Source organism: Scyliorhinus canicula, chromosome 10 (assembly GCF_902713615.1).
Source record: "Scyliorhinus canicula chromosome 10, sScyCan1.1, whole genome shotgun sequence".
Classification (NCBI taxonomy): Eukaryota; Metazoa; Chordata; class Chondrichthyes; order Carcharhiniformes; family Scyliorhinidae; genus Scyliorhinus; species Scyliorhinus canicula.
Genome location: NC_052155.1, coordinates 110,901,558 through 110,928,867, shown reverse-complemented (window position 1 = coordinate 110,928,867; position 27,310 = coordinate 110,901,558). Strand labels below are relative to the sequence as shown.

At 45.9% G+C, this 27,310-nt stretch overlaps 1 protein-coding gene across 14 annotated transcripts in view; it reads right to left on the bottom strand.

Moving 5' to 3' along the window:
* Positions 1-27,310, bottom strand: part of LOC119972600 (extracellular sulfatase Sulf-1-like) — a 690,773-nt gene that overhangs the window by 394,029 nt on the left and 269,434 nt on the right. For 10 of the 14 annotated variants that reach the window (XM_038809565.1, XM_038809560.1, XM_038809561.1 and 7 more), the window contains exons 2-3: positions 22,916-23,213; positions 664-767 (exon numbers count right to left, since the gene is read on the bottom strand). The gene's annotated coding sequence lies outside the window, so the exon portion shown is untranslated. The remainder of the gene's footprint in view (positions 1-663; positions 768-22,915; positions 23,214-27,310) is intronic. The other 4 variants (XM_038809548.1, XM_038809546.1, XM_038809551.1 and 1 more) reach the window with 1 other exon arrangement.

The following is a 27,310-nucleotide window of genomic DNA, read 5'->3' as shown; positions in this document are numbered from 1 at the left end:
GTGACAGGCATGTGCCTCCAAATGTAAAGACAAATAAATTCATCCAAAGCAGTACCGATAGGCTTGATAATCCTGTTAAATTGTCACCTTCTCAAATGCCTGCAGATCACTTTAGCTGAGTGCTTTCCTTTATGAGCATCCTAATGCTTGAACAAAGACATTAAGCTATCTGTGGAAAACTGTTCCATTACACTTCAGCTTAAAAGCATTCAGAAAAAAATAAGGAAGCATATCTATATTTAGCAGGAAGAATTTCTTAGAATCTACACCCATATCAGTGCAGAAGTTTTGAGGGTGCTGATGCTTTTAACTTACACTATGCTGCTGCACTGTATCAGGTTCACCACTGTTCAAGCTTTATTTCCACTTTGTGCATTTCTAGGGTTCAGGTTGATCATTCTGAAACTGTCAGCTATCTGGAAAATCAACTCTTGCAAAAAGTTAACAATTATTTTCAAAGACTTTCTAAAACAAAAGTACTCACAAATGACAGTGTTATCCAGCATCTTTATATAACTATAGATATCATTGCCTGCATTTCATGTCTAACTGCTATATTTGAACCTGACAGCATCTTTTGAATGTCCTTTCTGTGACTTCATAACTACACTGCTATATCTGACTCCCGGAATAAAAGCGATAAAAATAATTATAGTCTCAAACCTTGTCCCCAGAATTTCCTCAGCTCTTTTTAAGACATGTCAGGAGGTGATTCATGATGAAGTACGTAGTCTTCCATTAGACACAGCTATCTCCAATAAGAGAGTCTGTAATGGCAAATAAACAACCCATTAAGAAACACTCAGGATTTTCATTCAATGTATTATAAAGAAATGCTGCTTGTAGATGTTCCTTTTCTGTCAAATGCTATTTCTCTAGGTAAAAAACACAGCAAAAACAGTAATAGCAGGAAACAAGCTGCAAATATTCTGGAACTATGAAATCATAGAAATTAGTAGTTGTTCAGTAGGTCTTTTTTAATACAAAATGGTAAAACTGCAATTTGGATGCGGCCTCCTTTAAAGAAAATGGGTTATGATCAATTAGAATAATGTACCCAATGAGCTTTGTGGCTCAGACTGTGGTATCAGGAAGTGCCAGATAAACATATTTTTAATAATGTTGTTGCTTATGTTCTGTTTTCCAGATGATCTGCAGTGCATGGTAGTGGATTCTATCCATCTAAGACACCCGTTTCTATGCCAGTCTTATTTGGCAGTATATGGTGATATGAAGAATGCTGGCGGGGCTCTGCACTGCTTTTACCTACACTGTCAGAGACAAAGCATGAAGAGTCAGAAATATAAACAGATGCTGGAGATAGTGTCTACAATCTGCATGTCATCATTGCTCAAACGCAAGATGCACGGCTGCCTCCACATGCCACCTTTTTTACTGGAAAATGTTGTAAAAACATCTTCTCAACAGTTGCATTGTTCAAGTTTGTGCAGTTGGTTCCCACTCCATCCGGTGCTCTACAATCTTATTTGCAATGTAAACAAAAATATTTCAGACTATTGGGAATCAGGGGCGGGATTCTCCCACGCCCCGCCGGGCCGTATTCTCCGGTGACGGTTTTCGGGCGGGGTGGGGTTCACGCCATGCCGGTCGGGGGCCATTGGCAGAGGGGCCCCCCGCCAATTCTCCCGGCCCCGCTGGGCCGAGTGGCCGTCGGTTTCTGGCCAGTCCCGCCGTCGTGGGTTAGGCATGGTCCCACACGGTGGGACCTGGCAGGTAAGTCGGCTGGGGAGGTCCTTGGGTGGGTGCGGGGCGATCCGACCACAAAGGGAGGGCCCCCATGGTGGCCTGGCCCGCAATCGGGGCCCACTGATCTGCGGGCGGGCCTGTGCAGTGGGGGCACATCTTCCTTCGGTGCCGGCCCTTGTAGGGTTCCACCATGGCTAGCGCAGGGAAGACACCCCTCTGCGCATGTGCCAGAATAAGCCGGCGGTTCCGCACATGCGCGGGATCACACCAGCCCTTTGGCACATGCGCGGACTTGCGCAGTCCCTTCTGCGCCGGCTGGCACGGCGCCAACCCCTCCGGCGTCCACCTAGCCCCGGAAGTGCAGAGAATTCTTCTACTCCCGGACATCCCGACGCCGGAGTGGTTCGCGTCGTTTTTGACGCTGAGGTCGGGCCATCGTGCCGATTGCAGAGAATCTTGCTGCTGAAGTATTTTTGTTGTAAATCATTATTGCAGGGGGCTGCACATTTGCGCAGTGGTAGCACGAAGACCCAGGTTCGATTCCGGCCCAGTGTTACTGTCTATGCGGAGTTTGCACATTCTCCCAGTGTCTGCCTGGGTCTCACCCCTGCAACCCAAAGATGTGCAGGGTAGGTAGATTGGCCACATTAAATTGTCCCTTAATAACAAAAAAAAGTCAATCATATTGCAACTTCTTCTGATTCACAGCAGAAAACACTTCACTGCTTTTGATTGGTGAAGAACTGTCAATCATAGCAAGTGTTTAGAAATATTGTGGTTGGCATCAAAGATGCATTCAAGTGTGAACGGAAAGATAGATATAATCCGCCAAGCACCTGTCTTTGGACAAATAAAACTGTTGATCACTGACTATTGCAATGTATTGCTGTGCAAAATTGAATGGGAGTTTTGCATTTTATTGGGTATCAGGGGACTTGAAGCCTTTTCATGGGCACTTGGCTTTTGAGGGAACCTCTGATACACTTGCAACAGCTGCTACTTTAAACATTTTTGTCTTAAGGCAGCAGATGTTCGGTAGGAGTAGGTGAAAATGCAGTGATATTTCACTGTACTGCCTGGACTGCTCTTCAGCTTTCAGGCAAGGGTGACTGATATGGGTCTATAATGGGCATCTCTGATGGGGGGATCTTGGGGGGATTGGGGTTGCATCACCCTCATGCGTGAATGCTATGGAGGGTGGGTGACCCTTTATTCCCATAGAGAGGGAGAGGATGCCCCTATTTGTTGGGGAGGGGCAGGAGGGCTTTCTGATAGACTTTGGGGGCATCTCAGTTATGCACCAACTCAGGGTCCACCACGTCAGGACCACGCTTGGGCAAACCTGCACCAAAGCCAACTGGTAGACTTCTCGCTGTGGTGGTCGGTGCACAAAAGGGGGGAGGGGGTGGTAAACTTAAATGGATAAAAATTCACATCCTTCCGACAGTGTGGGGCAAATAGAGCACTGAAGCCATCGGCGGGGAATCAGAGCATTGCAACAGGGTTTAGCGCCCGTTTCAGGATCACTCTATTCTCCACCCGATTGAGAATCCTGATACAGACAATGGAAAATCCACCTCCCTATTACATTATTGATCCGAGAGCATTCTGTAATTTAATGTTGGTTGAACACATTCCACCAGAAACACACCGAGAGACATTTGTAAAGGTGTGAATACCATGAACATTTTCACACCTATCATAGTCATTCCCTAACAAGTGGCCTACAAATTGGTTCTCATTGGCAGGACAGCACAAACTGGGCACAGTAAGACAATTCCAGCATTAATAGATTCAGCACACCAGATATTGAGCCTTGTTCAGATATGTATTTGAAAAAATACCCTTTTTGATGCCAAACCCCAGTGGTCTCTTTAAGGACGATTAGTTAAGCTGTAAGCAATCATCTACACAGGGCACTATCAGGTATCAGGCCCACCATTTGTATACACAAAGAGTTTATCGCCAGACATTGGCCTCGATTGGCCCATGACCCACTTTCTGGTGTTTTCCACTATGGTGGAAGGTGCATTTCCAGTAGAATCATGTAAATGCGCGAATTAGGATTGGGTCCTTGTCCCAATGATAGAGCACAATAACAACTCCAGAAAAAAGTCACTTGAAGTAAAATAGAGCATTGAAGATATTTTGACTGATAATATCATGGTGATAAAAACTCAGTCGGCAGTAATATGTGACATTTGACAATCCTAGTCACACATGATTATTTCTAGACTTTGGCACAGACAATAATCAGAAAGCACCATCCACAATGAAAAATTCCAGGTGCTTAGTCACCAGTGTGAATGGCAGTCATTGACACCTTGAGCCTGGGGCACTGGTGAGTTATGAGACTTTAGCTGCTATAGTTCACAGCAATGGGTGAGACATCCTGCTTATCTGATTATGTCCAGACATGTTGCTGCAAACCTCAATGATTGAAACTGCACAAGAATGTACAATTTGGAAATGTTATTCGGTTTTCTTCTTCACTGCTGCTCCAGGAAAATAGTTGTAGCAAGAACAAAGAATAAAAATTGTATTGTACAATATTAGTAGAATGGAACGGGGTCAATGTAATGACCCCTAACCTCCTACTACCTGCATATTTCCGTTACGAAGATGATACTTTTCTATATTGAATTTGCAGCTGCATGTAAGAATTTCCTTACACACCTTAATGGCTCCACCCTGCGCTCAAATTCACCTTTGAAATGGAACAGTTATTGATGCGTTCGTTGAGAAATCTGCCAAGAGATTCACCAACAGTCTTACGAAATGAAAATGAAAATCGCTTATTGTCACGAGTAGGCTTCAATGAAGTTACTGTGAAAAGCCCCTATTCGCCACATTCCGGCGCCTGTCCAGGTATCGCAAACCACCTTCACTGGACAATATACCTGTTGCGATTCCTACAGTCACACACACTATACGACTGGCCTTATCAGCAATGTTGTAAATAGGGCCCAAGTCATTTGCTCACTGTGCGAGCTTGATACTGAAATAGGCTGCATCAACGCTATCCTGCATGATAATGGCTACACTGATAAGATCTGATAAGATCATTGCTGACTTGGCGCAGTGGGTTAGCCCTTTTGCCTCACGGCGCCGATCCCAGGTTCGATCCCAGTTCTGGGTCACTGTCCGTGTGGCGTTTGCACATTCTCCCCGTGTTTGCGTGGGTTTCACCCCCACAACCCAAAGATGTGCAGGGTAGGTGGATTGGCCACACTAAATTGCCTCTTAATTGGAAAAAAAATGAATTAGGTACTCTAAATTTATATTTAAAAAAAGATAATTGCTGACTGTATATCGCACAAACTCATCATTAGGCCTAAGGCAATTATCTCCATCAGATTTCCCAGGGAGGGTAAGGTGTTTCAAAGATTTGAGCAACAGTTTGAGCTAGCCATTTTGCTTTGCTACTATGTAGAATCATAGAATGCCTAGAGCACAGAAGTGCTGTCTGCACCAACCCTCTGAAATAGGGTTCCACAAAGCACACTCCCAGCCCTGTCCCAATAATCCCTTAACCTAACCTACACACATCCCTGGACACTAAGGGGTAATTTAGCATGGCCAATCCACCTAATGTGCACATTATTGGACTGTGGGAGGGAACTGGAGCACCCGGAGGGAACCCACGCACACGGAGAGAAAGTGCAAACTTCACACAGTCACCCAAGGCTGGAATTGAACCCTGGTCGCTGTGAGGCAAAAGTGCTAACCACTGTGCCACCATGTTACCCCCGGTGTGTAGTGACACAAGTGACATTTTCCACTAACAGGAAGCGGCTGTCAAACCTAAAAGATGTTCTGCCTACCACATAAATGGGTAATGTATTTGAATTTCAGTGCTGGTGTGATGCCAGGTATATAGGCCATACCTCAATGATTGGTGGCTTATATCAAACAGCACGTCCCTTCAGCTATTCTCAACAGGCAAAGTACTAACAGTACTTCACCAGACTATATGTGCATTGCACAGAAAATTGTGTCCAACATGAGATGTGATTCCACGACTGGACAACACTTTCTAATCAATTCCAATTGTGCCATGAATTACACTAACAACCAATTTAAGGTTCAGGTGGGTTTGCAATATGACTCACTTACACGTGTTAGAAGCTGCACATATTCACGCACAGGGCCCTGTCCTTTGCAAACAGAAGGTACATGTCTGCACACTGCACCTTTTTCAAATAAACAAAAGCTTGGGGCAACCATACCGTGGTTCATTCCGCATGGCAATATCTCGACTAGAGCCAAATTGCCTGGTTTGATTTTGAGAAAAGGTTTGCAGTTAACTGTTTCTTAGGGCATTCCCCAAGGCAATGCGTCTACCAATCAAAGTCCATTTGCCAACCAATGAGTATCTTCTTATCATGCAATATAAAGTGTTGATCCCTTTGAGATTTTGGTATGTTTCCAATCTATCCGGATAAGTGCAAGGTACAAAGCTTCAATAGCATGACCCTTTTCAGCAATACTCTAAACTACCATATGACTATTGAAAGTATTGATAACAAATCAATTAACATATTTGCATTAGAATCCTGCGATATCAATGTAATGATTCCAGGAGGCAGGGAGTGACAGGCCAAACTGATTTATTTTCAAATGAAAATAAAGCCGCTTTGCAGCACACAAAACAAACGTCCCAGCCCAGGACCCTCAGAATTCCTGGTCCAAGTCAGGGAGTTACATTTAAAGGTCCCGCTAATGAGCACCAGCTGGGCGAGCCCGTGCCGCTCACCATGGGAACTCATATCTACGAAACCCACGGGGAGATCAATCAACAATTCCCTGTAGTCCTCGTGAGGGTTATCGCATCCATCCCCTCAAGTCCAAATCATCCCCCTCACTCCCACGGCCATGTGGCCGCTTTCATCACTTTGCACAAGGCCTTGGGTTGGCAGCAGGTGGCGCCAGATCGGGGAGGGTGAAGCAGACTAAGGACCGTCGCTTCCTTGTTGAGCTCCAAAGAGCCGCAAATGGAGGCTCGTCTTCAGTGCTGACCTCTGGTGAAGGATCAATCTCCTCAGTCTCCATTCCAGACTCTGAATCTTCATTGCTGGGAGGATTACTCTCGGGTCCCCTTGCCAGAGATCGTCAACAGACATCGTCTCTGCTGACGTCGTCTCTGCTGGAGTGTGTTCCCTGCTTCTCAGGTGGTCTTGGTGCTTTTTCATGGCCTTCCAATGGACTTTGACTGTGTAAGAAACTGGAAGTATTTTCCAGCATTACCCTGGGATCCATTGCGAACCATCTGCAAAGTTCTGCACAGAAACGGCATCTCATTTTAAAAAATAAATTTAGAGTATCCAATTATTTTTTCTCCAATTAAGAGGCAATGTAGTGTGGCCAATCCACCCAACCTGCACATCTTTGGATTGTGGGGATGAAACCAACGCAGACACGGGGCAGAATGTGCAAACTCCATACATACAGTGACCTGGGTCCGGGATCGAACCCGGGTCCTCAGCTCCGTAGGCAGCAGTGCTAACCACTGGGCTACCGTGCTGCCCTTTCATCTCATTTTCTGTAGGTCCTTTCAGGTCTTCTGGTGTTGGAGGTTTTGGAACTCCTGCTTTGACTCTACCTTCACACGCAAGTTGGGGAACAGCAGGCTGAGCCCAGTAGGCAGTCGTCTCTCATTAACAATTCTGCTGGTGCGTCTCCCGTCGTCGTGTGCAGCATGGTTCCACAGTCAAAGAGGAAACAGGCCAATTTCGTATCCAGGGACCCAGTCTGTTTTTCATACCGGTTTTGAATGTTTGAACTGCTCATTCGGACAGGCCATTAGACGAAGGATGGGATGATGCCATTCGGATGTGTTTTTATGCCTTTTGGCTACACGAATGCCTGAAATTCTCCACTAGAAAAGGGGATACCATTATTGGATACAAGGACCACTGGTATGCCGTGGAGCATAGAAACTTTGCCAAAGTTTTTCTAGTGTTGTATGATGTTGTGGTTTTTCTCTTTTCCACAAAATAAGTGGGCAGCACGGTAGCATGGTGGTTAGCATCAATGCTTCACAGCTCCAGGGTCCCAGGTTCGATTCCCGGCTGGGTCACTGTCTGTGTGGAGTCTGCACGTCCTCCCCATATGTGCATGGGTTTCCTCCGGGTGCTCCGGTTTCCTCCCACAGTCCAAAGATGTGCGGGTTAGGTGGATTGGCCAGGCTAAATTGCCCTTAGTGTCCTAAATAATATAAGGTTAATGGGGGTTGTTGGGTTACTGGTATAGGGTGGATACGTGGGCTTGAGTGGGGTGATCATTGCTCGGCACAACATCGAGGGCCGAAGGGCCTGTTCTGTGCTGTACTGTTCTAATAATCAGAGGCGTCTCAGAAACAGAGTGATCGTTTATTGACGTTTATTGCATTGGGAGAGCCGATCTTCAGAGAGATAGGCCTCCAGAGCTAACTCTGCCAATGTAAAGCATGAGGTGACATTTATACAGTGTGCGATTACGTAGGTTGCAGATTGTGGTTACATAGGCACAAATATTGTTTACATTGGATCATGTCTGTTTAAAATGTTACATTATACAAGGTACCTATGTGCACCCAGGCAGAGGAGTATCATCCACCCTTATCTACTCTTCATTTTTCTATGGTTCCCCTCTAACCTCCCTACTTGGTGGCAGAGCGGGTAGATGTGTCTGGTCCTTAGGTCAAGGTAGGGATGTTTGTTAATTTTTATGCTGACGACTGTAGATTGTTTCTTCAGAACAAACTGTTTAAGGTCACTGAAATCTGGTTTAACTGGAACATGTTGCTTCAAACTTATGCTTACTACTGTAGATGGTGCCACATCAGCTTTCAGCTGCCATCTTTATGAAAGTTGCTTTAGGGTACTGTACTACTATATAAATTCAAAATCCCTTAGAACAAGTGCTCATTGGCCTAAAAGATTGTTGTTAAGAAATCCTAATCATTTGTCTTCCCACAACATATTTGAAGTTGTGGAGGACACAATGTACTTCTGACTATTTCTTTTTTTTAATATAAATTTAGAGTACCCAATTCATTTTTTCCAATTAAGGGGCAATTTAGTTTGACCAATCCACCTACCCTGCTCATCTTTGAGTTGTGCGAGTGAAACCCACACATACACGGGAAGAATGTGCAAACTCACACGGACAGTGACCCAAAACTGGGATTGAACCTGGGACCTCGGCGCCGTGAGGCAGCAGTGCTAACCACTATGCCCTCTTCTGACCATTTCAAGTGGGCATCAATCATATTAAGAACTATCAACCCTACCCTCCTTGCCAATATAATTCCAGGAGGTGCAGAGTGAAAGGCCAAAGTGGTTTATTTTAAATTGAAAATAAAGTCACTACTGTGTGCGGCACACAAAACGAAAATCCCAGCCCGGGACTATCGGAACTCCCGATCCTGATCTGCAAGCTACATTTAAAGGTCCCGTTAATGAGCGCCAACTGGACAGGCCTGCTCCGCCTGCTGACCACAGGAACTCGATTTCTATGAAGGCCACGGGGAGATCAATCAGTAATCCCCCATGGTCCTCGTGAGGGTTATCACAATTAATGAAGACATTTATTTTATACCATTTAATGTCTTTGTTGTAATAGCTGGCAGAGTAATTACATTGTCCCATTTGTTATTAAATTTATGCAGTGTAGTTTCTGCCAATAGTAACCTCAAACATGTGCCAACCAGAAGAGTTTATGAAGCTTATTGATGGCAAGATGACCTCTTTAAACTTGTTTGAAGGAATTACTCAGATATTAGCTCATTTTGTAATGGCAGTTATTAAGTGGAACAATAAGGCTTGTAAGGTACAAAGACGATACGAATGGGGTGAACATTACTTTTTCTTTGATGATTGTTGCCAACATCAGCAATGAAATATTACCATGAATCATAGGGCTCGAATTCAAGAATGCCTTTGGGCCAAGGAGTAAAAGTCCATGCAAAGAGGTGTACTAACAGCTGCACAAAGCTTTAGGTGGTGACAGACACGGAAACGATCAATCCCGAAACAACTTTTCGGGAGAAGCACAGACAGGCTGTCGGGGTGAGGTCCGGCAGGACCCAGTGTGAAGTGCTGAGATTGACCAAGGGACATGGATTCAGGGAGATCATGAGGTGATGTAAGCAGGAGAGGTGCCTCAGACTATCGTTCTGGGTGTCAAGTGGAGCACTGGACCCAGGTTGGGAATTGAATTGGCTTAAATTCCAGCAACTCGAAAACTGCACCAAAGCTAGAGGTCAAATATTGTGATGGTCGTTAGTCCTATAAGAAGGCCATTAGAAAATAGGGGCCTGGTTTTCAGAATCGAGTCATGGGGATAAAGTCCAGCAGGATATTTACACTGAAGCAGCACAAGGTCATGATTCATCTATACTGATCAGAATAATTTGGTGATAGTGGAATCGGACATTACATTAGGCCTGATGGACAAAGTTAAAAAAACACTTTACTCACTTTTCGCAAGATGTCTTCCATGCTCCAGCAAACAAACTGGTACAGCACCACTCAGTGGTAAATGTTGTAAATTGCAGTGAAAACTCTAAAATGCAGTTCAATAGGTGACATAATGTTAGGGGGAGCCCAGTAAATATTTGTGTCAAACAGTCACTTACAGGTGCAATGCCATGACAATGTTGTGAACTCTCACTCTTTGAAATATGTTATCGATCTATTTTAGTTAAAAATATATGCTTACACATAGAGAATACATGTTTTTCCACAATCCACCCATTATACTTCAGACGTAGACTTCAACATGTCATATTCTTACAGATGCAAGTGCCACTATATAGAGATGATTTTTTTTTCTCCAATAACCCAAGAATGTTCTCAATAGGAATTCATCTTCAGCTGCATGGGGGTAAACCTACTTATAGCATAAATGTCATTTGGCATGAATGAGAGGTAGGAAGTTTCATTGGTCCTGTTCAGAAGCTGGGAGACTTACACAATTATAATGGTGCATCTATGTTGTAGGGCCCATCTCAATACAAAAGAAGAAATTATGGTTTAAGAGTATTAAACCATGACCTTATGCCACTCGATAATTTCCTGGGATATTGGTACCCCTCCACTCAAACAGTGAATAGTTCATTATCATCAGAACAAAGGAAATAGGAGTAGGTGCAGGCCTTTCGGCCCCTCGAGCTTGCTCCGTCATTCAACCATGACTATCTGATTGTGGCCTGAACGCCACGATTTTGCCTGTCCTCCATTACCCTCGACGCCCCAGATCAAAAATGTGTCCAACTTAACCTTGAATATCTTCAATGTCCAGCCTCCATTGTTCTCTGTGGAAGAGAGTTCCCAAAACTAAATTCCCCTTGAGAGAAGAAATCCATCCTCACCTCTGTTTTAAATGGGTGATCTCTTATTTTTAAACTGTGCCCTCTCGTTCTAGATTCACCCACAAGGGGAAAGAGCTGTTGAGTCTCCTCAGAATCTTATATGGTTCAATTAGATCACCTTTCATTCCTCTAAACTACAATGTACAAGCCCAACCTTCACATCCATTCCTCATAAGACAAGCCCTTTATTCCAGAAATCAACCAAGTGAACCTTCCCTGAACTGCTTCCAATTCAAGTATATCCCTCCTTAAGTAAGGAGACCATAACTGTACACTAGGTGTGGTCTCACCAATTCCCTGTACAGTTGTCATAAGGCACCCTACTTTTCCACTCTATCCCTCTTGCAATAAGGACCAACAATCCATTTGCCTTCCTAATTACCTGCTGCACCTGCATGCTATCATTTTGTGGTTCATGTACAAGGACACCCAGATCCTTTTGTTGCACCAAAGCATTCTGCAGTCTCCCTCCATTTAAATAATATTCTGCTTTAATATTTTTTGAGCAAGCAAGCTCAACGGTTATGCTGAGTGCCTGCTGGCCTTCTGAACAGTAATGGGCTCAAGATTAGGGATCAAACTGTAGGACATCCACAAAAAGACGAGGAGAAGAACAGAAGACTGGAAAAAGCCGTGAAGAAGAGTTGCAGGAGCGACAAGCATCGATGGATAGAATTAAAAGGCAGAGAGGCACAAGCTGCAGCAAATTGGAACACTTCCAAGATCTTGCACAGGATCATACAGGAACTGGAGCAATATCAGTGCACCAATCACAGGCAAAGGCAGCAAGTTGGGTATAACACTTTCAGGAGATCCTCAAGCAGCTCCACATTTGAGTTCAATGACATCACCACACTTCAACAGCTGAACATCAATATGAGGAAAAATAGCCAGATCAGAGACCCAAAGAGCCACCAAGAACCTGAAGAAGAATAAGGCATCTAGGATTGATGAGATACCAGCAGAGCTGTTGAAACATTGCAAGAACAATGAGCCTGTTCAACAAGATCTGGACTGCGGAGGAAATTGCAGATGACTGGAGGTGAGGCGTAAGCGTCAAGCTGCCAAAGAAAGGGAACCTCAACAACTCGACAACTGGAGGGGCTGTCAGTACTTGGCCATGTCTTCAGCATGGTATTCCTCAAAAGTTTGAAAGCACAAGTAGATGGTATCCTTCGTGAAGAACAGGCAGGTTTCCGGGGAGACAGATCATACTGGGAAAAGACCTTTATATTCAGGAACACAGAGCAGAGCCTTGCGTGTCAGACACAACTTGCAAATAACTTAATTGATTTCAAGGAGGCTTTTGACCGCATCCATCAACAGTCACATAGTGCATCTTGAGACAGTACGGCAACCAATTAAGATATACTAAATACATGAAAGCCTTCTACTGCGTTTCCAGCTGCTGCATCAACACCAGCACAGGCACCATGGACTCCTTCAATGTCATTACAGGAATATGGCAAGACTGCATACTCTCCCCATTCTCCTCTTGTTTATCGATTTCATTGAGAGGAATACAATGGTGGGTGCAGAATTTGGCATCCCATGGCAAAAGCATTGGTTGAGAGACCTGAATTTCGCAGACAATATCACTTTGCTGTTCTAAGAGTGGTGCGCTTTTACGTTTATCTTGAACTGAATATGTAATTCTCTCACCGGAATTTTGAAATGAATGCTACTTTTTATTTTCTGACATACTTACAATTTATTGGGCACTTACATCTAATAGTAAGCATTTGAGAATCTCAGTTCAATTCATTGCAGTCTATTCTAATTAGTTACTTTTTCAGTAAACAAGCAACTGCAAAGTTTTAGGCATATGTAGCCTTACTCGCATCTGTCAGCCATTGCCGGTTATGTTTCTGTAAACTGTTTTGGGACATTTTTACAATGTTAAAGATAATTCATATCAGGGCAGCACAGTGGCGCAGTGGTTAGCATGGCTGCCTCACAGTGCCGAGGTCCCAGGTTCGATCGCGGCTCTGGGTCACTGCCCGCGTGCAGTTTGCACATTCTCCCTGTGTTTGCGTGAGTTTCGCCCCCACAATCCAAAAGAAGTGTAGGATCGGTGGATTGGCCACGCTATATTGTCCCTTAATTGGAAAAAATTAATTGGGTACTCTAAATTTCTTTTTAAAAAAGATAATTCAGAAATGAATGTTCTTGTAATAGTATATTTTACATCAAATTAAAAGTATTAACTGGAATAAGATCAGACATGATTTGGCCAGAGTGGAACTGGGAGCAGACACTTTTATGGAAATCTATGACAAAACATTGGAATGCATTCAAGAAGGAACAGGGTACAGGGCCAACATGTTCCAATCAAGAAAAAGGGTGAAACCAACAAATCCAGTGAACCCTGGATATTGACGGATATGCTACATTGGACAAAGAGAAAAAGGGAAGCTTATGGCAGACAGCAAGGGCTCAAAACAGCAGAAGCTACAGAGGCTTAAAGGATATACAATAGGGGACTTCAGAAGGAAATTAGGAGAGCAGATAGGAGACATGAAAGGATAGTGGCAGGTAAAATAAAGGAAAATTCTAACTTGTTTTACAAGTACATTAAAGGTAAAAGGATAACGAGGGAACGAGTCGGGCCCATTAAGGGCCACAGTGATAACTTGTGTGGAGCCAGAGGATGTAGATAGGATTCTAAATTAGTACTTTATGTTGGTGTTCACTGGTGAGAACGATGTGGGTTTAGAAATCAGGATTAAGGACTGTGATAAAATGAAAGACATTAACATAGTCAGAGTGAAATTCCAGAGTGGTCTGACAGGCTTAAAAGTAGACAAATCCCCAGGGCCGGATGAAATGTGCCCCAGGCTTTTGAGTGAGGCATGGGAGGAAATAGCAGAGGCACTGTCAAGAATTTTCAATTGTTCTCTGGCCACAGGAGAGATGCTGGAGGACTGGAGGAATGCCAATATGGTGCCATTTTGCAAGAAGGGGGAAAGGGATAAGCCAGAAAACTATAGGCCAGGCAGTCTAACCTCCAGTGGTGGGTACATTTTGGAAGTAATTCTGAAAGACCAAATTAATCTGCATGAGGAGAGCCAGGGATTAATCAAGAACAGTCAGCACGGTTTGGTTAAGGGGAGGTCATATCTGACTAACTTGATTTGACCAGGTGTGTAGATCATTGAATCATAGAATTTACAGTGCAGAAGGAAGCCTTCGGCCTATCGAGTCTGCACCGGCCCTTACAAAGAGCACCCTACTGAAGCCCATATATCTACCCTATCCCCGTAACTCCCACTTAACATTTTTTTGGACACTAAGGGCAATTTAGCATGGCCAATCCACCTAACCCGCACATTCTTGGACTGTGGGAGAAAACCGGAGCACCCGGAGGAAACCACGCAGACACGGAGAGAACGTGCAGACTCCGCACAGACAGTGACCCAGCCGGGAACTGAACCTGGGACCCTGGAGCTGTGAAGCAACTGTGCTAACCACTATGTCACCATGCTGATGAGGACAATGCATTTGACGTAGTCTAGTTGGACTTCAGCAAGACTTTTGATAAGGTGGGAGTCATACAAGGCTCTGGGCCAAGGGCTGGAAAATAGGATTAGAATACTTAGCTAGTTGTTTTTTTGATCAGCGATGGGCGGAAGGCCTTTCCTGTGCTGTAGACATGTATGACTCTATGGAATAAGTAATAGAGCACTATTTTTCGGGCTAGGGAAGGAGGGAGGCTTTATGCCACCACAAATCATTCCTAGCAGTACGGCTTTGTACTGAATTGATTTTTATAATGCATGATGTTCCAGCCTGAATTCTGTCATTGCAACAAGTGCTTGGCAAATGAAATGTGTGTCCTAACTCTCTTTATTCCCTTGAATAAAGATCACATCCTTTTAAACTTGAAGTCCAATAGGCCCGTAAAACCACTGGTTCTTTTTATAGGTTTTGATGGCATCAAACTGCCTCTGTTAAATTACAGCCTTTCTTCCCTGAACCATCAATACAATTTTGGACATTCCTGGTTTATCGGTGGCACATTGGAACAATATAATTTATTAGAAAATAAATCATTGAGTTGTCAAGAACAATATTTCCATTTAAAAAAAAAACAAATGTTCTGCTGCTACCAACAATTTGTTTATTGAACAATTCTGAATGACTTCCTTGCGTGCACTCAGATGTTCAATATACAGTTTAGAAACTTTTAGTAACAGTTAACAATGCTGGAAACAGATGTCATCAAGCCTTTTAGTTCTCTAATGAGGCAGGAAATGAGCAGCAGTATAAGCACAGCTACTTGTAAATGGATGAGCGTCCATCTGCAGTTAATAATAATCAGTCTGTTTCACCAGCTACCAATACTGCACGTGCAAACTCAATCCTCAGGTGTCAGCTTACATTTACACAGAGCAGAATGAAACGACGTCTATTTAAAGGAATAAGCTGCAGTTTTGCATGCTTTTTCAAATGCGATCTAAAAAGATTAGTCAGTGTTCCTGCTTTCTTCTGTAAAATGCTTGAACTTGTTTTTGTCTCCCAAATTTATGCTTATTTTCCTCACAACTCCACTTTTGATTCTATCGAATCAGGTTGCCATCCGCCCACAGCACCAAAATGACCCTAATCAAAATTAGAAATGATAACTTCTGATACCATTACCATGGTTTATGATCCCTTTATGTCATAGAATCATAGAATTTAATGCAGAAGGAGGCCATTCGGCCCATCAAATCTGTACCGGCCCTTGGAAAAGCATCCTTCCTCTTTAAGCCGCCGCCTGCACCCTATCCCTGTAACCCAGTCTAACCTTTCTTTGGGACACTAACGGGAAATTTAGCATGGCCAATGCACCTAACCTGCACGTCTTTGGACTGTGGAAGGAAACCCACACAGACACGGGGAGAAAGTGCAAACTTCACACAGTCACCCAAGGCCGGAATTGAATCTGGGACCCTGGCGCTGTGTCACCATGTTGTCCGTTCTCCTCAATATCTCTTTAGCCTTTGACATGGTCAACCATGCCACCCTCCTTCAACATCTCCCCTCTGTTGTCAGGTTTACTGAGAATGACCTAATTTGGTCCCACTCTTACCTATCCAACTGAATATCTCCAGCAATTGAGTCCTTTCTTGTCCCTGCACTGATACCTCTCGTATCCCAAGGATTAATTTTTGACCAACAACCCCCCCCCACTCCTCCCATCTCTTCTCATTTTTTGCTCCTTGATGACAATATCAGAAGGCGAGGAGTTGGGGTTAATAAGGTTGCTGACAACACCCAGATTTACCTCTCCATCATCTATCTTGAGCCCTCTGCTACCTCTGTGTAATCAGACAGTCTGCCTAATATCCAGTCCTTAAATGCAATGCAGTTTCTCCTAACCTCTCCTCAGTCTCAATTTTAATTTAATTTGATGATTCCCTCATAACTAACACCCCATCATCAGAAATTATGTGGGAACCTGCTATAAAGTGTCCACACCGGAAACATTAGCACATCGTAACCTAGAAATTCCTCTGCTGGCCTCCTCTGGGTGTATTAGGGGTAGAATTGTGCCCCGATTCATTCTAAATGCCAGAGTCAGGCTACTGGTAAATTCTGGGTTCTGTGATCAGTTGCTGCAGGCAAACAAACCTTTGAAATAATAATGCACCACAGCGCTGCCAAGATCAGGGGCGGGATTCTCCGACCCCCCCGCTGGGTCAGAGAATCGCCGGGGGCCAGCGTGAATCCCGCCCCCGCCGTCTCCCGAGGTCTCCAGCACCAGAGATTCGGCGGGGGCGGGAATCGCGGCGCGCTGGTCCCTCCCCGCCGGCGATTCTCCAGCCCACGATGGGCCGAAGTCCCGCTGCTGTCATGCCGGTCCCTTACCGGCAGGACCAGGAGGCACGGGCGGGCTCCGGGGTCCTGGGGGGGGGGGGGGGTTGCGGGGTGATCTGGCCCCGGGTGGTGCCCCCACGGTGGCCTGGCCCGCGATCGGGGCCCACCAATCGGCCGGCGGGCCTGTGCCCTGGGGGCACTCTTTTCCTTCCGCATTCGCCATAGTCTTCACGATGGCGGACACGGAAGTGACCCCCTCCCCTGCGCATGCGCGGGGATGACATCAGCAGCCGCTGCGCTTCGGCGCATGCGCGGACTTCCGCCGGCCAGCGAAGTCCCTTCGGCCCCGGCTGGCGTGGCGCCAAAGGCCTTTCCCGCCAGCCGGCGGGGCACCAATCACTCCGGCGCGGGCCCAGCCCCTCAAGGTTAGGGGTTGGCCCCTAAAGGTACGGAGAAATCCGCACCATTGGGGCGGCCCGACGCCGGAGTGGTTCACACCACTCCATCCCACCGGGACCCCCCGCCCTGCCGGGTATGGGAGAATCCCGGCCCAGATCCTGACACACAAATATGTTTGTCGCCTGCCAGCATACATACCATTGTTTGCAAGAACTGATATTATTTGAGAGTGACTGCCTCTCCTCAGACGATTCGGCCCCTTGTCTCTCTCAGGATGCTGACATAATTGTTGTATACTTGCAGCATTTTATGTTTGTTTTGCAGCATTCCTTTACATTTAGTTTCAGGTCCTGTTAGGATTTCTCTTGCTGACTATTGTGGTACAGAGGAAGCATTCATTCCACCACACTGGCCCCAGGTACCTGTATACTAAACTGAGCCAGGTATCACAATTGCATTTCTGTCTAAATTAATCATAACTCAATTTGCCTTACTCATAATTTGGTAACTTTTGTAAGTACAGGTGTCCCCCATTTGTTAAGACTCCATGCACTGGATTTGGGAGGAAATTTTTTTTTAAATACTCTTCCCCCCACCTCCATTTCAGGAATGTTACAATTCTTTCTTCAAGAACAAAGGTAAACCATGCTGTATAAACTACTGAAGTCTTTCTTTCTTGTTAATAGCAGGGAATATCCAAACACACATTCTCCTGAATTGCCTACTTCTTGTGGCTGAGGAGATTCTCCCAGAGGCACAGTGTGGCTTTGGGCCTTCCAGAGGAACCGCTGGCATGATCTTCATTGCTAGACAAATCCAAGAAAAATGTTAAGAACAACACCAGCAACTCTTCATTGCGTTCAACCTGGCCAAAGCATTTGACTCAATAAAATAGGAGGCTCCATGAATTGTACTCCAAAGATTTGGAAGTCCAACAAACTTCATCACAATCTGCAATTGATGAACTGAGTGAGAGAACTAGGCGCCTTCAAAATCAAGACCAAAGTCAAGCAAGGCTGTGTGATATCCCCCATACTATTTCCAATCTATCTGACAATGGCTATTCACCTCAAAGATCAACCTCCCTATTGTGTCAGCATGAAATGCTGCCTAGGTGGAACTCAGGCTGTCTCTGTGCCAAAACTAAACTGACCACCATAACCATACACGATCTACAGTTTGTGGATGACTACAGTATCATTGCCCATGCTGCACCAGATGTGCAAGCTACTCTTGGACTCTTCAGTTTAGTACTTGGCCCGTCCTTCAATGCTGCCAAAACGAAACTCATCTCAACCCAAACCTGGTGTGCCAAATATTCCACCTCCCATATATTTTGAAGGAGAGTATCTGGAATACATTGAGCACTTTCCATACCTTGGCAGCCACATTTTTCAAAAGTCACCATTGATGATGAAATCCAAAACTTAATCAGCTGAGTCAGCTCAACCTTGACAAATTACGATGTGGAGATGCCAGCGTTGGACTGGAGTGGGCACAGTAAGAAGTCTTACAACACCAGGTTAAAGTCCAGCAGGTTTGTTTCGAATCACTAGCTTTCGGAGCGCAGTTCTTTCCTCAGGTGAATGGTTGGTCTTGAGAGCGCGGATGGCATTGTGTTGTGCTTGGGTGACGTTCGGGGCTGTCTTGTGAATGCGACTAATGAATCTGGCATTGACAGCTTGAGCATACATGTCGAGTCTAGGGCAGCAGCCCTCTAGGAGTCCAAATCGACTCTTTCCTCTTCGGTTGCTGCACTGCAGATGTCTCGGTCTGCTCTTCCGGTTCATTGGTTGTCTCATTGGGTTTGCTGTTGGCTTCTTGAGGAAGAACCCCCGGAGTCTCATTCACCTGATGAATTCCTCCATGTCTGCTGCGACTGATGGGGTCATTTTGGTGGTGGTGCAGAAATTGAGCCCCCTGCTGAGGACTTTGATTTTGTCTGGTTGAATGGTGTAGTCCAACAAGTTGACAATAGATTTCCCTGTATTGTTTTTTTTACTGTGATACCCGAGGAGGCTTGGTTGCTGCTGGTGGTGATGCCAAGTTTTTCAAGCTTCATGTTCTTGGTGTGCATATAGGTGTCATAGTACCATTGTCTCATCTGTTTAGCGGTGTCCCACAGCTGGTCTGCAGCGTCCTGAGCGCAAGTTGAGAACATGGACTCTATCTTGGTTACCAGGTTGCGGCGTTTGCTGTAGAGCTGGTGTACAAGGTGACTGAGGAGTGTGAGAGAGGTGCGACGGCAGAGTCTCTCAGCGTAGTCTGTGTTGTAGGTCGACTTAAGTGTGATTGTGATCTGTAGCCCTTTCGGGATCTTGTCTGCTTTTTTCCTTCTTTGTAGAAACTTGATGTCAGTGTCTATATGCACAATCTTCTTGGAGATCCTCTCCACTTTGAGGCAACATTTTGCCGTGTCGATGGTAGCCATGATGTGGAGATGCTGGTGTTGGACTGGGGTGAGCACAGTAAGAAGTCTTACAACACCAGGTTAAAGTCCAACAGGTTTGTTCAGAATCACTAGCTTTCGGAGCGTAGCTCCTTCCTCAGGTGAAATCAACTTGAATTAACTGAACTTGGTGTCCAGATGGCTCACCAACTTCCCATCCATGCCCTGTTTTCTTCGCCCTCAAATGGCATTCCAAGTCTCTCCGTGAAGTGTGATGACATTGATATTAATGACTGGGAGGAGCTTGCTACCGAACATTCAGAATGGTGACAACTTGGTCATCAAGCTGGATCATAACTTGAGTCACAACATCTTCATGATAAAGCTGAGTGGTGACAGAAAAAAATAGGAAGCAAATCCTGCATTCTGGATCCCACTACCTCGTGGGACATCCCGCCCCACGTGCTCAAAGATCTGAGGGCCGAGAATCAGCCTGTTCACTCACTTGAAGGCCCAAGGCAGAAACCCACGACCCTGAGTAGATGTCACCCTCGCATCAAGGGACAGCTGCTACCACCACGATCCACTGTTTAAATCGCATTTGAAAAGCAGGTTCTGTTTCAGCGCAGTTTGTAAATAATGGAACTGACCCAAATAACGCTGCCTCCATTTTCATTTTAGTGTGGTTACTCCGAATGTGCCAAGTACCAACTTGTAGCTGAACATGCTCAGTCTGTTTTTAAAGCACACTGCTGCTTAATTCACCACCTCTCTTGACCCATAAGACCATAAGACATATTAGGTCACTCGGTCCATCAAGTCTGTTCCGCTATTCAATCATGGTTGATATTTTTCTCATCCCCATTCTCCTGCCTTCTCCCCATAACCCCCGATGCCCTTATTTATCAAAAACCTATCTATCTCTGATTTAAAGACACTCGGTGACCCCTTCACTGCTTCCCACTTGCCAACCGTCTTGGAACCCCCTCGCTCCTTCCTGTCTCATTTGCTGCCCCTCTCCATACCCTTCTACTTGTTATATCACTTGCAGCTCCTCTGCCAAATCCTTGCTCACCGGAAGAGGGGTGGCTAGACGTAAGCAGTGATGAGTGTGCAAGCAGGAAGCGAAGCGTGAGGGGAGCAGGTAAGAGCCGTGGCAAGGGAGCAGCGAGCGGGAGGGGGTGAGAAGAAGCAAGTGAAGAGGGGGGTGGAGTGAGGGGGTCAAGAGAAAAAAGTGGTGAATGGGAGGGAGTGAGGTGTTTGGGAGAGGGAAGCCCTGAGTGGGAGGGAAGTAGAATGAATGGTAAATTAGAACGTCTAATAAGTGGAAGGAGGATTTTTGACCTAGACAGGTTCAAGGCATCCAACGGGATTTTACTGTAAAAATTGCTGTTCAGGATTGTAACTCAAATTATTACAAACTTTCTTACAGGGAAGTGATTTCCGTTATTATGTTTTTGTTTAGCATGCCTTTTTTAGGAACACTTTAGGAATGCAAAGCAAGGAACAGATGTACAAAACCTGCCCTTGACTATCTCTAGTATTGCCTTTCGAATCATGAAGCAACCTTCAGCTCACAAGTGTACAAGTGCTACTTTGCACGCATAAATACCAATTCGAAACAAAATTGGGATCCGAGTGGCTGACACGTTTTTCAAATTTACATTGATTTAATGAAATGCATGAAATGGGCATCAGGTTGAATGGGATGCAGATTTCTACTGCTGTGGTGTTGTAGCCGATTGGGCAATGTTGGTTTCTAACTTTCATTGTAAGAAAAATAATCGAGATGATCTTTGAAAAAAGTTTTTCCTTTGTTGCTGTTGCACTGTGCACCAAGGGCATGAGTGTCAAAGTGCCCTGTATGTGATTGGTGGAGATTTCACATGGCATGTAAGCAAAAACAGCTTTGTGTGGATGTTAAATATAAAGATTCAACGAGCTGTCAAGACCTAATTTGAATTGGAGTGGGGCTACCATCACCAGGGTGTCTCGCTCCAGTGTATGGGCCGTAATCTCCGAGGTCCAGGGCAGTGTAACTGCGGGGTACACCAAAGGTACACCAGAGGGATGACCCACCCCGGAGGTTCCCAGATAAGGTTTGCATGATAATTGCCTGGGAAATGCAAACTTGCACACAAGCCCTGCACTGGGAACCATCCAAAAATATGATTTAAATTCGTTCTGACTGTCTTACATCAAAAGTCACCCAGAAAGGGCAGCACATAGCACAGTGGTTAGCACTGTTGCCTCACGGCACCAAGGTCCCAGGTTCAATCACGGCTCTGGGTCACTGTCTGTGTGGAGTTTGCACATTCTCTCCGTGTCTGCGTGGGTTTCGCCCCCACAACGCAAAGATGTGCAGGGCAGGTGGATTGGCCACGCTAATTTGCCCTTAATTGGGGAAAAAAGAAAGTCACCCAGAAAACGTTATGAGGATTAGAACAATTTCTGGGCAACTATTGGTCAGGTACACACCAACAACCCCTCCTAGCCCTCCACGGGAACGTCCCCAACCATGCCCCCCCTCCGCCATCACGGAACTCATACTCTTCCCCCCCCCCCCCCAAAATCGGGACTCCAATTCCAAAGCCTGATTCCCACCCAACCAAAGCTCCGACTAAGCTCCCTCCCTTCCACCCCCACCGGAGGCCCAACCCAGCTGCCCCCCTCCCCCCAAAAAAAAATCTCACCCCTAAATCCTACTTATTTACCTCCTCCCTGGCCTGCCATGGACCTTTAAACTTAAACTGGTTTGCAGCAACTAGTGCCATAAAAAGGGGGCGTGGCCACCTCACCTCCGACTGGATTGCAGTCAACGCAAAACCCCGGAGGTGCATTGCACTACCCGGTTCTTGCCCGCCCCAAGTCGAAAGGCCAAGGCAGATGGGATCAAAAGAAATTTGAGATATATAACGGAGTGGCAATCTGACTGACTGCTACTTTGTGGAAGTCAGGGGAATGTTTCGCAGAAGCATTGTTAAACTCAGCGGATTTACAGAAAATATTGCACAGCAGCATAATATTGCCTGATGGCACAAAGCACCGGTAATCTAGTGCCCTGACATATCATTCACTGTGTCCTCACTTGTAAATTAAACACAATTTGGTCATTATTCATAAAACGAATGAGAGAAATAAAAAGGACCATGCAAAGTAATAACTGTCCACTTGATAAATTAGAAACAAATATATATGATATGTTTATAAATATAATTTTGTGCTTGAATCTGAACAAATCATTGTACCACTTGTACACATACCTGCACAGACTATCTTTATACCACTTGCTAGCAATCTATCATTGTCTACCAATAATGAGTGCCGTACAGAGTTGTCCTCGCTGAAGATTCAGTCATTCAGAACGCAGGTGGAAGTGTTCAGGTGAAGGGCTCGGGTATAAATGGTGCAGCATTTTCTTCCTGCAGTGTGTGGTGTGACAAACCATCCCACTACAAGTCATCCATCTCTCTGCCTGGTGTTCACAAGGAGGTTTTGAACAAAAGGGTAAGATGGAAGCAGGACCGGAACACTGGAAAGCAGATCAGCCAGAACTATTCACTGTGGGATCAAGAACAGGATAGACAGAGGTCAGGGAAAGTGCAATAGTAGGTGGCAATCCACCAATTCAGCTTGGGAAAGGTGATCAAAAGGGAAAGATGCAGGGTGGAAAATACATTCACAATTTTCTCTGATGCATGCAAACAGAATTATACATATGTGCATGTGTGGATTTGGAACCGATTAAAAGCTGTGGATGTTCACCATTTTAAAAAAACATTTCTTGCATTCATATGAGAGGGTTGTAACTGGCAACCGTGGTCTTGGCAAGTGTTATGGGGTCTTGGGATGGATAAGCCAGCCAGAGGGAATGTCCGAGTGGAAAGTGACTGTGGTCTTTTGAAGTGCAATAGCAGAGGCCTGAGGAAGGGATTATTGGCCTTAGGGAGGTAGACAATGATGATAACAGAAGAGGAAGATGTTGTAAGATACAGCTGTCTCTGGGCTAAGTAAAATCAATTGTTCCTTTATAAATTTTACATTCCAACTGTCAGCAGTCATAATTGTACGTAAACCACACTGCGCGGTATGGTTGGCTTTTAAAGAGTTACCAGCAGTTGAAGTGTTTCATCAAACTCTGTTTAATTACTGAATTGGATTGTTGAATCTCATCACTTACACTTCACGTTTTCTTTATTCTGCCATTGTTCAATGACAGGTCACCTTTGGAGAAATGTTCTGATTATTATTACATGTGACACTTGGGTGAAGCAGGTAAGGAGATTGCTGTGTTTTAAGGTTGCCAACTCTGGTTAGATGTGTTCCTGGAAAATTCATTGCATCACCTCCCTCCCCAGCCAGCCACAGCCTTTTTTCCCATCTACAATTGTTTCCGAGAATTAATGAGCAAAAGCGTTCCCAAAAAAAGCCACAATTTTCTTTTAAAACTCCATGTTGATTTTCCTCCTGGTTTGTTCACTGTAGTGTCCGCACGGTTATTTTTTAATTCCTAGAGACTCTTAGATAATTCGGAAGATTTTGTTTTATAAACTTTGAGTACCCAATTCATTTTTTTCCAATTAAGGGGCAATTTAGCGTGGCCAATCCACCTTGCCTGCACATCTTTGGGTTGTAGAGATGAAACCCACGCAAACACGGGAAGAATGTGCAAACTCCACACGGACAGTGACCCAGAGCCGGGATCAAACCTGGGACCTCGGCACCATGAGGCAGCAGGGCTAACCCACTGCGCCACCGTGCTGCCCTGATAATTCGGAAGATTGACAAACCTGGTAAAATCAGGAAATGAGGCAGAAGTCCATCTCACTAGATTGCCACCCAGTCTACGCTGTACAGTTATATCCTGGCCTTGCACAATTTAATGCTCTTAGCACAATACTACTGATGACAGTACTTCAATGGCCATCGCAAGTTGTGGATATTGCAGAGGATGAAACACAAGGTAGTCTCAAGGCTGGGAGTTCTTGAAGACAGATAAGTAGGGTTGGACTTCATAATAATAATTGAAGCCGAGAGGTGTATGCAGCTAACTCACAAATTGCAGTCTTTTTTGATGGTCTTAAGAGGAAATCATGCAGGTCATCAGTCAAGAATACTGGCATTGCCCAGGTACAGCTCCTGGCATTGACCCCGGCAGTGCCCAAGAAGTACCAGGGGTAGTGCATAGTCAAGACTTTCTCACCCGAGTAATGCTGCTCACTTAACCACCATCGATGGATTCTGCCCACCAGGCACACACTTGGGAGACCTGATGTAATTCACGTTGACGTGAATGGATAATATAACTGGGGGGGTGGGGGAGTATTATCAGCATAGAGGCCTGATAATTAGATGCTAAATTATTGCAATGGACTTCCTGACGTTGAACATCAGGATTCCCGTTACATCACTTGCAGGCGGCAGGGACAAATGCGTCACACCTTTACGTTGATATGAAACTCGTGTGATTTGACTCTCCCATCGCTGATCCTGCCTGATACAAATTAGAGCGGGGAAACCCCCCCCCCCCCTCCATTGTGTATATCTTACACGCAAGTGGGGGAGGAACAGTCCATAAAAGTTCATTGTCATTGTTTTGTGACGATGTGACCGATACAGAAACACAGTAGATGTAGTGTTGTAGCACAAGGTTGCAGCGCAAGGGCAGCATGGTGGCACAATGGTTAGCACTGCTGTCTCACAGTGCCAGGTACCCAGGTTCAAATCCGGCCATGGGTGACTGTCTATGAAGTTTGCACTTTCTCCCCACGTCAGCGTGGGTTTCCTCTGGGTGCTTCTGTTTCCTGCCAATTCATTCCCATAAAAGGGCTAGCAACATTAACATGAAGCCTCGTCCAAGGGTGGCCTGGCCACTTCCAGATGTAGTTTAGCTGTGGGTGGGTGGAAGGGTCTGCTGTGCCTGGCAATGTTCACAACAGCTGACTACACTCTATTTCTATGTCTATCCCTGGCCACCAAATGTAGCTTCTAGGCGACATCTTCAACTGGCTAGGATGCAGTTTTTTTTAATAAATATTTTTATTCTCCATTTCCACATTTTCTACAGAATGTACACCCCACCAACAAACGGTAAATGGTAACGAATACAATGTCAATCCCCTTATCAACAACAATGATCCCATCCTCCCACCACCCCCCAAACAACGGCCCACCTGACTATTTTTTAAAATTTAGAATATCCGATTCATTTTTTCCAATGAAGGGCAATTTAGCGTGGCCAATCCACCTGGTCTGCACATCTTTGGGTTGTGGAGGCGAAACCTACGCAAACATGGGGAGAACGTGCAAACTCCACACGGACAGTGACCCAGAGCCGGGATCGAACCTGGGACCTGCAAACACACCTGCTCACTGCCGTCGTGAAACGAGCGCCAGATGCCCGTTTGGGGCATCTGGGGGCCCGATTGGCACGGCAGTACCACGGCCGTGCCAAGGGGGGCATAGGCCTGCGATCGGTGCCCACCGATTGCAGGTTGTGCATCCGCAACCTGCGATCGGTGCCCACCGATCGCGGGTTGTGCATCCGCAACGGACGCACTCTTTTCCCTCCGCCGCCCCACAAGATCAAGCCGCCATGTCTTGCGGGGCGGCTGAGGGAAAAGACGGCAACTGCGGCCGGCGTGACACTTGACGTGCGGCCTTGACAACCGTCGTCAAGGCCGCGCCGCCGTGACGCACGGGGCCGCGCTCCTAGCCCCGCCCGGGGGGGGGGGGGGGTGAATCGGCCCCGGAAGTGGGCGTGAAGGCTACCGTGGGTCACGGCCTGTCCCACGGCAGCCTTTACGATTCTCTGCATTTGCGGAGAATCTCGCCCCTTTGGATATGTAGGTCACCCTCAACTTAGCTGGATATACTATACCACAATACACAATGCTGATGTACAGTGCCTTCTTCACCCGGCTGAAGGCAGCCCGCCTCCTCGCCAGCTCCACCGTAAAGTCCGGGTATATGCATATACCAGCTCCAGCCCACTGCACCACCCACTTCTGCTATGCCCAGCACAGGACTTTCTCCTTCACGCTATACCTACGGAAACACATAGTTACTAGTCTTGGCGGCTCAGTCACCTTTGGTAAAGGCCTCCACGACTGATGAGCCCAATCCAGTTCATATCGGGAGGGATCGTCCCCCTCCCCCAATAGCTTCGCCAACATCGTGGCAAAATACTCCGTCGACCTTGGGCCTTCCACCTCTTTGGGCAGACCCACAATCCTCAGATTCTGTCACCTGGATCTGTTTTCCAGGTCTTCCATTTTGGCTCGCAGACTCTTGTTGGTTATTATCACCCTCCGCAACTCCTTCCCCTTCGAGGTGAGTTGATCACCGTGCTGTGATAATGCCTCTTCTATTCCTGCAATGTCTCACCTTGCTCCTGCACCTCCGCCGCTGCGCTCGATACCGCCGCCCTCAACGGGGCAATCGCCTCCTCCACCAGCACTTTCAATACCGCCCCCATCTCCTTCTTCATCCCTTCCACGTGTTTTGTGAACTGTTTTTCCAAGTTCCTCAGCCATCACCTTGGTAATTTCTTCTGCTGTGAGCGATGCGGCCTCCCTAGTGCTCCAGCCTCCGCTTTCCTTACAGTTCCTGCGCTCCCCGGCGGACTTCCGTTAACCCCCTTTTTCACGGCCGTTTTT